This window comes from Eutrigla gurnardus (assembly GCF_963514095.1).
Source record: "Eutrigla gurnardus genome assembly, chromosome: 10".
Taxonomy (NCBI): domain Eukaryota; kingdom Metazoa; phylum Chordata; class Actinopteri; order Perciformes; family Triglidae; genus Eutrigla; species Eutrigla gurnardus.
In genome coordinates, this window is record NC_139924.1 from 16,064,536 (window position 1) to 16,076,525 (window position 11,990).

Genomic DNA, 11,990 nt, shown 5'->3' on the forward strand with positions numbered 1-11,990 from the left:
CCTCTACCGGTGTGGCATTGAATTGCATTTCGACACGTAAACCCAACGCAGAACCATCACGGTCTCCCAGCAACTGCGTGGCCATTGCGTGATCACTACGCGGAAGCATAACCGAGCCTTAAAAGCAACATCTGCCATCTTGCTTGGAATTTATCACCCACTTTCAATACAGATTCATGTTTCCAACTGTTAAGTATCCATTTAAATAAATGGGCTCAAATCTGCCATTACTATTACTATTTCAGAACAGTTTGCTTACATTCTTTGGGTCAGGACTGAGGTACACCATTATTATTATTATTACTATTATATTTTTATAATGTTATAGTTAACTTACTATGTATAATGCTATGTTAATCTGTTTTTAGTTGTGTTGGGATTATGGAAGCCAATCAGCTAACCCGGTTTAAGATCTCCCATTAAAAAAACATAATAATATATCTCTTATATATCATGTCTACTGTAAACACCTCAACATGATTCTTTCAATAGTTGTGTATGTATTGTTTGCATCAACCTGTCTTACAAAATGGTAACGTTTGCCATCAAACTGGACAAAGAAGACAGAAATCCAATCCTAAGAGCTCTAACTAACATGTCAGAAATTCAAGCTACATTTATTGATTTTATGTCTTTTTCACATATACAAGGAATGTAAGGTCTTTCTAATAGAGAAATATTGATTATGCTTCAATCATTTTTATCCAGTTACCAAAGCTGCTGGTGTGCATCAGTCTGTGTTGTTCAGTGAAAGTGACGGATTGGATAAAAACATTCAGGTTTAGCTGAAGCCGTGTAACAGTGATGTCGTTGTGTGTCTGGAGGGAACAAGGTCACGGGTTCAAATCCCTCCTGGCACACACTGATTTGTATTCGACAACAGAGGGGCTGTAAGCAGGGAGGAAATATGAAAGCCTCGGGAAAACAATGCTCAGAGGATTAAAGGAAGATGTGCGTGGAAGAAGGCAGCTCGTGACACAGAAGCACTGTGCATGAACGCAGTTTGTGTCGAATGATGTTTTCCCCAGTTTGCACATTCAGAAACCGAAATGAGAATGGCGATCATTTTTTTCCAGAACAAGATACATTTTTCTGAGCTTTCGCACCTCAAATAAAGTCATCGACATCACGTTGTGTGATATGGACATATTCACTGTGTACATAGTGAGGATATATCATATCAGAGACATATACACTGAGGGAACTCAAATTCACTCAGAGCATTTTACTGAAAGGAAACCAGGGCACACTATCCAGAGTGGGAGGAGCCTGAACCCACCTGACCCCTCCGTTAACCTGCTCTGTGGGTGTGACTTTGTTGCTTTCATTTCTATACAACCAGAGAGTTTAGAATAAAAAAATGTTTTAACATGTTTTCACTGCTGAATCAGTTTGACACACTATATCCTTCAAGCGTTTGACCAGTCAGCGTTTGACAGACATCATCCCCCAGACATGGGACGATCTGACATTTTCATGTCACTATTATACTGACCAAAATAATATCAATTAGGATATTATCCCGATAATCATCAAAATATGCTTAAAACTGCACTTAAACATCTTGGTATCGCTTCACATTTTGTGAAGAATTTTTTTTTATTACATCACATATGACATCTTCTTTATAATCACAAATAATCTGAAATAAGATGAACACAAATCATAAGATGAACTGATTATCTGCGATAAAATCCTGTCTTCCCATCCTTGCAAACCCCACCCTGACAGTACTGGAACTTTCCTTTTGGGAGGCAAACTGTCCACTGGACTTAATTTAGACCATGGTCTCTGCGGTCGAAGCCCAATGAGTTTCTGAAAAGGTTACTAGTCCCTAGGGAAGGTTCCTGAGGTTGAAATAGAAATACAAAAACATTTACTACTACTACTAAATCATAGTGAGCTCAACACACACACACACACACACACACACACACACACACACACACACACACACACACACACACACACAGCAGTGGAAAGGAAGCACGACCTTCTGTACACAAACTTGTAATGAGCCATTGGTTTATGCATGAACAAATGTTTCATGGGGAGAGATCCAGCCAAGTCTCAGTACGAAGAGGCTGCTTTGTTACAGAAGCCAGCTCACTCTCTCCACTGGTTTCCTTCCCTCTCTCTGAATACTAAATATTTGACTACTCTTATCCACTGCCAGGAAACTAAGCACACTGCTGTGTGTGTGTGTGTGTGTGTGTGTGTGTGTGTGTGTGTGTGTGTGTGTGTGTGTGTGTGTGTGTGTGTGTGTGTGTGTGTGTGACTGCACCATTGATTCCCACACCATTGCACAAAGATAGTTTACCTACCCAAAGCAGAATCATTGGGTCGTGGGGGAGGCGGGATTCAGCAGCCCTGAAACAGTTAAAGAAATCTCATTAGTGGTAGTACCTCCAGGTTTGATTGTAGATTTGAAAACTTTTTACAAACATAACCATAAACAAATCTAAGATGTAACATCTCTTCTCATTTTACATTTTACAACGAATACACGCTCCCTCAGCATCCTTCTGATACCAAACCAATTTCTCTCAATGTCCTGAGACACAACCAAAACCGCCTCAGATCAACAAAAAAACCTGTTTGGCTGAAGACGATTTATTTCTAGTGCAACTTGAGGAAATCATTGAAGGGATAGTTTGGATGTCTTGAAGGTAAATTAGCGACGTATCTACAGTGTATTACAGTAGATGATGGTGGGTGAAAGTGAACGAACCGTTTAAAACACCGGAGTCACACAAAAACACAAACTCACTAATCGATGGAGGTGGAGCAACCACTGTTGTGAAAGGTAAAATGACTGTTTTTTTCCATGGAGTCTGGTTGCTTTGAAAAGAGCAGAGAGAACAGCTTCGGTTTCCCGTCGTAAAGACCTGTCTGAAGGCAAAGAGGACAGCAGCCACTCTTGTTTGTTCCTTACTTTTCCTGGTAAATAAATGATAGTTTACAGGAGCGCCTGCCTGGGGAAATGAAATGTTAGGACGGAGAGCATCAGGCAACCTCGGAAAGTGTGGGAACGTGAACTTCTCGGTGGAGGCTGACGAGGTGATGGCTTGCCAAGGCTTGACAAGCTAATTCACCAACCTGCCTGTCTCCCTGTCTGTCTCACTAACTACTTCTCTGTCTGTCCTCTCACTGAGACGAGCCTGAGGTTGTGATGAGGGCTTCTGTATTCACACAACACAGCTGTGTTGATCGGATTATTGATCGGTGTGCACAAAAGAAAGGGAAACTAAAGTGTGCATACGCACAAGACAAGAGAACGATGGTGACAAGAGGAAGCGAACAGAGTAAAAAGGTCAGAAATAAAAGACCTGCAGCTGAAGCTGCCAGATGAAGGAAGATTCAAGGACGTAACGTTACTCACACTAACAACAGGTCTCTCTGTGTGAGTGTGTGAGTGAAAGAGAGTGTTAGTACATCTGATGTAGTCTGATTTAGTCTAGTTTTTCTATATTGGTCAACCACACTTTGTCTCCCTTGTCTTGTAATCACATTGCAACAGTAAACAAGAGAAGCAGGTATGAGCCGATATCAGTACACAAAACTAATCACAGTACTGTGCAGACACACACCCACACACACTTCCTGTCACAGGACACATTAAATTGCTACGACTCAAGAGTAAACAAGAGTTTCTTCCCAGACAATGATACAAGTGTTCTCACACACACACACACACCACAAAAAACATAAATACATAGAGAGAAACTCAATAAAGTGCAACACGGAGGACACCTTCCCTAATATGAGACGGGGCTCCACAGGCCGGAGCGAGCTGCACAATAAACTCACATTGATTTCCTCTCTTCCACCTCTGCCCAAACTATTAGGAAAGCTCGGGGAGAGAGGAAACATCTTCAATCTATTGATTCGCCCTGAACAAATGTTTTCGGCCTATAGTGTCAGCAAACGTCAGCGAAAAGAGAAAAATTAAGCGATGCACAACCAGTGATGGATGCTTGTCACATAAGGGGAAGCACTTCTGCTCAATTTAGATTTTACTGACAAACCACAACAAGGTCTGATTGGAACTGACCCACTTCTTTAGGATGTCGTTGTTTCGTTCACATCAGAGCTCCGTTGACAGCTTTCACATCAGCCTATTCAATTAAACCCTACTCGGCGTGTTAATGGTTAACAAGTAAAACACTGAGAACAGTTTTTGTGTTGGAGAGCTTATTTAGGAAGAAGTTTTCATCAACACCGATGCAGTGGAGAGCGTGAGGTGTGTCTACGTTGTTAGGTATCGTAAAAGTGCAATACGACCCTTTTCAGTCTTCACTAACTTTTTTCAACATAGGAATGTCAAACCAGTACTGACAGTACTTAAGTATTTCACACCTGACAGCTTGGTATGGTATAACTTTATAGTCACTGTACGAATACAGCAAAATTACAGCTTGTGAAAAAAAGAATAAAATAAGCAGGTCATGGTTATCAATGGCCTATTTCCTGAATCTTGCTAATTTTAAGCTCTTTTTCAATAGCTGCTCATTTGTGAATATATTGACATCAAACCACCTCTCATGTGTCTATGACACCATGAATGTACACCGCACATTTGCTTTACATAAAGACATAAATTGATGCATAAAATGTCACCAGAATGCAGGAAACATGATGCTCAAATTGTTGACGTTATTTTGCATTGTTTTGTTAACTTAAATAGTATGTGTGAAAACAAAATTAACAGAAACCAACATCCCTTAACCAAACCAAACACAAGTAAAGATTTGTTTATCATCACCATGACAGGAAACTTCTACTTGACAGCTTCTCAGTCTGCATAAAACACCCCGCAGGGGCTAAGTTCATTCAACGTCAGACATCAGACAGGAGGTTTATTTACTTTCGCCACCTTTACATCACTGCAGGTTCAATTAAATTCACAGTAACAGGGAAGGTAAAAGACAGATAAAATGTTCATCCCAGAACTCCGATGCAAAGCTGACACTCTCACCCTGGGATTTTCAATTAAAAAATATATATTGTTACTTGTCATTCAGAAAACCACATGGGTGCAGTCTCACACTGCTGTTAAAGCAGCAGTAATGAGGAGCAGAGATGGACACCTGGAGTGAGACATGGACATTGACATGGATAAGGACTGTTAAAGGGAGATTCTGATGTCATGAGCAGCCACTTGGAGAAGCATTTATTCATCAGTTTTCATTAAAGGTCCCATATTATACTGTTTTTCATCAATTCCACACAGCTGTCAGAGGTCCAACATCACTGTATTCGATATGCATTGCCCCAAACCCATCCGTGGTCCTGAATTTCAGCTGTCTAAAAGTTGCTCAAATGAGCTCTGCTGAGAACAGGCTGTTTCTGTGGCTGCACCTTTAAATGCTAATGAGCTCCGTCTGTCATTGCCTACTTGGAGAGAGACGGAGAGGATGCCACTTACGGTGGATGTATCGCTATGGCTCGCCTATGTGGCTCAGGTGAAGTTGCTGGGTCTCGTATGGTTGGGACAGATCCTCTAACGAGGGTCAGTGTCAAGGCAAAGCCAGCTTTGTACTGACCCTCGTTACTGAAGCAGTCCGATGTGAAATGTGACCATAGCCGGCACATTGTCATTATAAATGAAACGCAACCACTGTCTCTTCTGAAGCTGGGACAGAATATCAGCGCTCATGTTGATTTGTACAACCAACAACAGAGCAAACTGCATATCCAGCTGTGAGCGACGACATTGTGAAACACCGCTATCTCACTACTATCTATCTCACTGCAGGACACACCGAACTTCACCTCGGTGATGAACGCCCCCTCTCGGATATTTCCTATCATCACGCAGAGTTTGGCCTATGCAAATGACTCCTTTCGTTACGTAACGACAGGAGCTGAATCTGAACAGCCTGTAGGATCGCTGTTTTACCAGCGGATGGGCTGCAGAGACCATGCAGGAGTCGCTTGTTTTCCTCATTCTGGGAGTTGACAGGCTCAGGGAGGACCAGTTTATAGGTTTAGAGACCAGAGAAAACGTGTTATTCATAATATGGGACTTTTAAAAGTGTTAACAGCTTGTAAGATAAAAAGAAGTTCAAATTGACAAGTAACAGCATGTGGTGATCATCCGCGGGTTCCATGGACATATAACTGGGTGATGGATGGATCATTTTCACTGCTTTGAAAGGGTGTGAAAAAGTGTGTGTAGATCATGATCGAGTATTTAGTTCTCTCCAGTCCTCTCATGTCTGTGAATTTGGTTTCTTGCAGTGATTTTTTACACGCGCACACATTGCAAATCTCATCAGTGTGGAAACGAGTGCAGCATATCCAATAGAATTATGATCTTGTAAATACAGAAACTGAGTCAACGATGTGGGCTTCATAGATAATTGGCAGCCTTTCTAGGAGAGAGACGCAATCATCCCACTTTGCATGGAGCGGATCTCATATGTATAAATCTGACTGAGTTTATTAGTGGACCTAAAACACGATGACCGAGAGTTAAAACCAGGAGGCAGAGCTGCAGTCGAACATGCTTCTCTGCGCTCCCATTAGTGCAGTTACCCACCCACAGAGACCACGTCTGGCCCCGACTACTTCAATTTAATAAATCACACGTAAACACAGTTAGTTTATAAGAATGAACACCAAATATTGCCGACGCAATAGTGAAACAAAATAGGAGAATTCAATGCGAACTTTTGAATATCTGTCATCTAAACCTGCACTAGTAGATTATTTAATATCACGTATTCATAATGATTTATTTTGTCTGACTGGAACCTGACTGTCTCAATGAATCATGGTCATATTAATACTCACATCCCTCGAGGCACCGGTCCGGCAGAGGAGGTCGAGTTTTAGCCATGTTTAATTCAAGCCTATAAATCAACCTTAAGCCTGAACTAAATTTTAACTCATTTGAAGGTCTCGTTCTCAGTCTTTCATATCCAACCTGGAAAACACTGCAGCCAATTCTCTTTATTAAAGGGTCCATATTCTGAATTTCTATCCGTTTTTTTAATCAGGTTTAGTCCTTAAATCCGATAAAGTAATTATTGTCTGTGATCTTTAAAATTCATGTGGTTGTCCTTAGTGATATACCCTAAGGACTGCGTTCACATCATTATTAGATTAGATCGGCTTATGTCAGAGTGGAGATAAACCCTTAACCTTGTTCTGGCATGTGGCAAAGATTCTACATGAGATGTCTGATAGTGCTGCAAATAAAATGAAAGAAGCAATTCCATCGGCAATTAATTCAATGCCATACGTAAATATAACAGAGGACTTTGCAAACACTTGCACTTGCAAACATTGCAAACACTTGAAACCGTAAGGCGTTCCACTTATCTAGAAGAATCTCTGCTTTTCTGTCACGATAGTCTTTTAACGTATCCTCATCTACAAAGCACTAAATGATCAGGCACAATCTTATCTATAAGACCTCATAGTACCTTATTACCCCACTAGAACACTGAGCTCTCAGAATGCAGTGTTACTGGAGGGTCCAAAAGTAGGATATATATACTGTATATAGTAATTTTTACAATATTTTTCTGCTACTTCAAATCCTTTGGTTATTATTATCACTTTACAATATCAGCTGCTACTTTTATATTATCATTTTTCTATTTCTATTCCTGCTATTACTGTTGCTACTGCCAATACTGTGCTCATAAGGAGCATTTCTGTCACATGGATTGACCGTTGTAATTATCATGTGGTTGATTGTGTTCACATGACATCTATTGTACTTCTGTCCATAGGGAGTTTTTTCTTATCCAAAGAGAGGGTCCTGGGTCAGAGCATGTTGTATGCTGTAGCTTGTCTTTTGAGGCAAATCTGTGACAGTGTGCTATATAAATCAAATTAAATTGAATAGTAGTAGGTCAGAAACAAATTGGATTAAGAAACAGATAGTGTTTTGTAGGGTGACAGCAGAACGGTTATCGTGTTACTAAGTGACACTGAGGAGGCACTTCCTTTGTCTTCTACCTTACGCAACTTATATGGCGAAAACAACACCCACAAATCCCAAATCCTCAGATTTGGCAGAAGAATCAACAAAGTAGGCAGAAGTCTGCCACGCTGTGCTCACTTCTCTGTACAATTTGTTCGCATCGAATAAATGTGACATTTGCAGGCGCAGTCTTCATCACACAGCAACAGACAAGAAATGTGACATTTTCACCTAAGGTGATCTTTTTCTGTCTGATAACAACCACCTGTCTGGAAATATCACACTTATTAGGCATTAAAGTTGGAATAGGTCATGCATTTTAGAAAACCAATCCAGTATCTGTGGCTGCTACAGGAATCTGATAAAGAAATAATTGGACCGCCTTCCTGGTTTCTCCAGTGTTGCCAATGTTGTGTATAAATAATATACACCTTGCCAGTTTACGGACCATTTCTTCTTTCTGATAGGACGACAACTCTTGGGCTGTCAAACATTACATCGATCAATTTGGGTGGGTGGAATGTTAGATTGCAAGGTGCACAATACTCATCTTTATCCATCATAATAATCTGGATATTCACATTCATCAATCTATTGTAGCAAAAACACTGACTGGCTGATCAATTACCAGCACTGCTGCAATCCCTCTCATATGTTTAAAGGCCAGATTTCAACAGACTGCACCTTTTAGCTCCAGTACATTACTGAACCAGGACAGGAGCTGTTATGCATGCAAGAGAGCTCATTTAACCAGGGAGGAGAGAAGAATGGGGAAAATGGATTTATTAAAGGGGCATGTACAATGGTTGGATAATTAAGAATTCTGCTCCCAATGGATTAGAGCTCCATTCTCCCCGTTTGAAATATATTTCTCATTTTCGGTACATTGCAGATGACGCCTAGCCAATGCTGATGTCCACAATTACAGAAAGATGGCTGGAAGGAGGAGCAGGTGGTTTGTGCTGGCGCACCTTTATGTCCTAACTGCCACTTCTGAGGTTGCCGTGTTTTTGCTTGAGACCAGAACAGTCAATTACCAGCGAGCTACCACTCAGTATAAAGACCTTGAATTTCCCATTTGAAGACAAGAGAAGAAAAAAAAGGGCCACTCCATCTTGTTTTAGTGGTAACACGTCCATTTAAAAAAGCAGTTTCACATCCATTATGAGCTCAGGCCACCAGAGCATTTCAATTCCCACATCCACAACCACAAACAAGACAATTAACAAGCTTCAGGCTGAGGTCCAGCCATCAGCTGGATGAGCAGCTCACTGTTAAGGGGCTTGGTGTGGTGGGATTATTAGCTTATCATCTCTCTTCACTTATTTGAGCAAACAGAGAATTTCATGTGTTTTTTTTTTTTTTAAATACAAAAATCTGTGATTAATGAACATTTTATTCCCTCTTTGATTTTGTGTGCAAGGCATTTCTGTCTGTATTCTGGAAAAGTGGCCTCATCTTTGGAGCACTTGTTCTGCTTATTCTGTGATAATAAGGTCAAACCAAAGGGATAATACCCCAAATACACAAACATTAATTTACTTTAGTATTTAGGTACAAATGGCAGGTGAATTGCTGTCTCATGCTGGTCTGACATCAGAGACACCAGACCATTTTAGTCAACTGATCGTGTATTAACGTTATTGTATCCATCTTCAGCCGCAAGAAGATTTGTTCCGATACACAAACACTGAATTTGACACAATAAATATAATCTACAGTCAGTTAGACCTTTCCATCACGTGCATTTAAAAACTAAAAATAGAGGCACATTTTTCATGCGAAAGAAAGAAAATAGCTTTAGAAAAGAGGGACATTTGGGATGACTATATGCTTCCTGCCATCATTAGCTGACAACCAGTGCACACACTCAGCCAGGGTACTAATTCAATTACAGATGTGCTTGTTTTTCTGCTCGCTGCTCTAGATAAACCCATCAGCTCAGACGCTGCTGTCATGGTTTCTCTCTGATGTCTGGTGTCCCAAAAATACTGAGGTGCAAGATGAGGGGAAAAAGCAGTAAAGAAGAGAAGAACATCCTTGATTTGTTTATAGTCCATAAAAAGATTGTGAAGTTGAAGGGACTAAGAAAAGGAATGGCCACATTCATCAGCACTTATTTATTTGCGATTCATTTGCTTCTCATTAGATGGACAATGAGATGAAATCAGGCATGCTAAAGGGACAGCATGGGCATTATTCTTCTTGTTGTTTCTGGGTGTGGCCTTAACTAACAGACCTGCTTACACAGTCAATAAAATTAGCATTACCTTTATGGCTGTGAAATGCTGAGATAAGAGTTTACAGAGCATCACATTGCTGGTCGAAGTTTTTCAGCTGCAGACCAATCTCCTGGGGAATGCATGCTTTGATTGCCCTTCTTGCAAAGAAGCCTTTCTTCATTGTAATTATCAATTCTGTGGACTTGCAATGAACCGACCAAAATATCTCATCAAATCTGGTGAATCAGTGTTAAAAACTCATTATCTGGTGGTAGGAAAGAGTGTGTGGGTGAATTTTTACTGTTTTGGGGGCCTGCTAGTTAGCTAGCTCAATAGTTAGCGAGCTAGCTAGATTATTCTCTTTGTTACTTTAACATAAAGCTGGACTTCAATGTATTTAACTTTCCATTCAGGACGGCCTTTTCAATTAACTTAAGCTAATTGGTAACTATAGTGCTAATCGCTAATGCAGAATCATGCAGGTGAACTATTGACTTTCACTGTAAATAAACATTGATTTTGTGACATGCAGAGTCGAAGCAGCGCCATCAATAAGGACGGTGTGCAAACTCTAAAATACTTTGGGGAAGCGTTTTCAGGTATCACATTCTATGACGCCCTTGTCTAGAATTCATTATAAACAGATATAAACACTCAAATATCGATAAGGTGTACAACCATAATCATAAGACATTAAGTATTTTATAATGACTTATGATGTAATTTTTTTTGCAATAATCATATTTGTAATACATTATAATCTTTTTAACAATGCATCATAATGTGATTATAATTACAGCGATATTTTTAAATTAAACAAAACATTGTAATTCTATTGTTATTATCACATTATAATGCATTATCGTAGTGATTATACTGCAATAAAAATATTATAATTAATTACGACTATGGGAATTATAATACATTACGATCCTTGCAAAAGAAAAAGAAAGTACTATGATACCTGACCTTATAAGTCATCATTATGAAGCAGTATGAGGTCAGTGTTTAGCCATGATTATACAGCGCTATAAGCAGATTATAATGCATGCTAAGTACAGAGAATGCATTATATATACATGGGCATGATGGAAGGTGTTACCAGGGTTTTTTATTGGCTTCACATGAATATCTTTCAATATCCAAGCTGCACAGCCTTGATGACAAGCAAGAATGATGCCGCTCCAGAGTGAAGGAACTGATTCGGCTGTGAATCGATCGATGCAGCCTGATGGAAAAATATTGACAAATAGGGCCAAAAATATTTGTTTTTGAAGAAATAAAAGGCCTCTATAGTTAATATAATGCAATCATTATGAAAGACTTTAAAAGGTCTCCTTTTCTTCTAAATGGCTGGTATCCTAATTATGAAAATGGAGATGTTAAAAGTTTGAAAATGCCTGACCATGCAGAATCAGAGGAAGTGTGGGCTGCACCTGAATGAAGCTACCTTACTTACCTTTATTCCCTTCTGAATTATTGATATTGGAGCACTAGATCTACAAGCATCTTTCATCATCTCTGGCCCCCTGTGGGCCTTCACCAGTCACCAGGCATGGATGGCAAATAAACTGCCGTATGAAATGGATGAAATATCAATATTCAATTCTATCATTATTGTCTCAGAGAGGAAATTTGTCTTGCAGTAAGGTAGCTAGGTAAAAGACAGGACACATAGAGATCTAAGTTGCAAAAAACGTGATAAGATAACTAAAACAGGACTTCAACTTTGGGTCAAAATGATCACCTTCACTGCTTCCTTTGAATCCATTATTTCGAGCTCTATGCCAACATGGTGCAGAAAGAAACAACAGTGCAGCAACGAAACG

General features: G+C 39.9%; 1 protein-coding gene across 2 annotated transcripts in view; it reads right to left on the minus strand.

Moving 5' to 3' along the window:
• slc8a2b (solute carrier family 8 member 2b) overlaps positions 1-2,370 on the minus strand; it is a 74,367-nt gene extending 71,997 nt beyond the window's left edge. Inside the window, exon 1 of one of the 2 annotated variants that reach the window (XM_084019634.1) lies at positions 2,325-2,370. The gene's annotated coding sequence lies outside the window, so the exon portion shown is untranslated. The remainder of the gene's footprint in view (positions 1-2,324) is intronic. The other variant, XM_084019635.1, reaches the window with a different exon arrangement.
• Between the last annotated feature and the right edge of the window lie 9,620 nt (positions 2,371-11,990).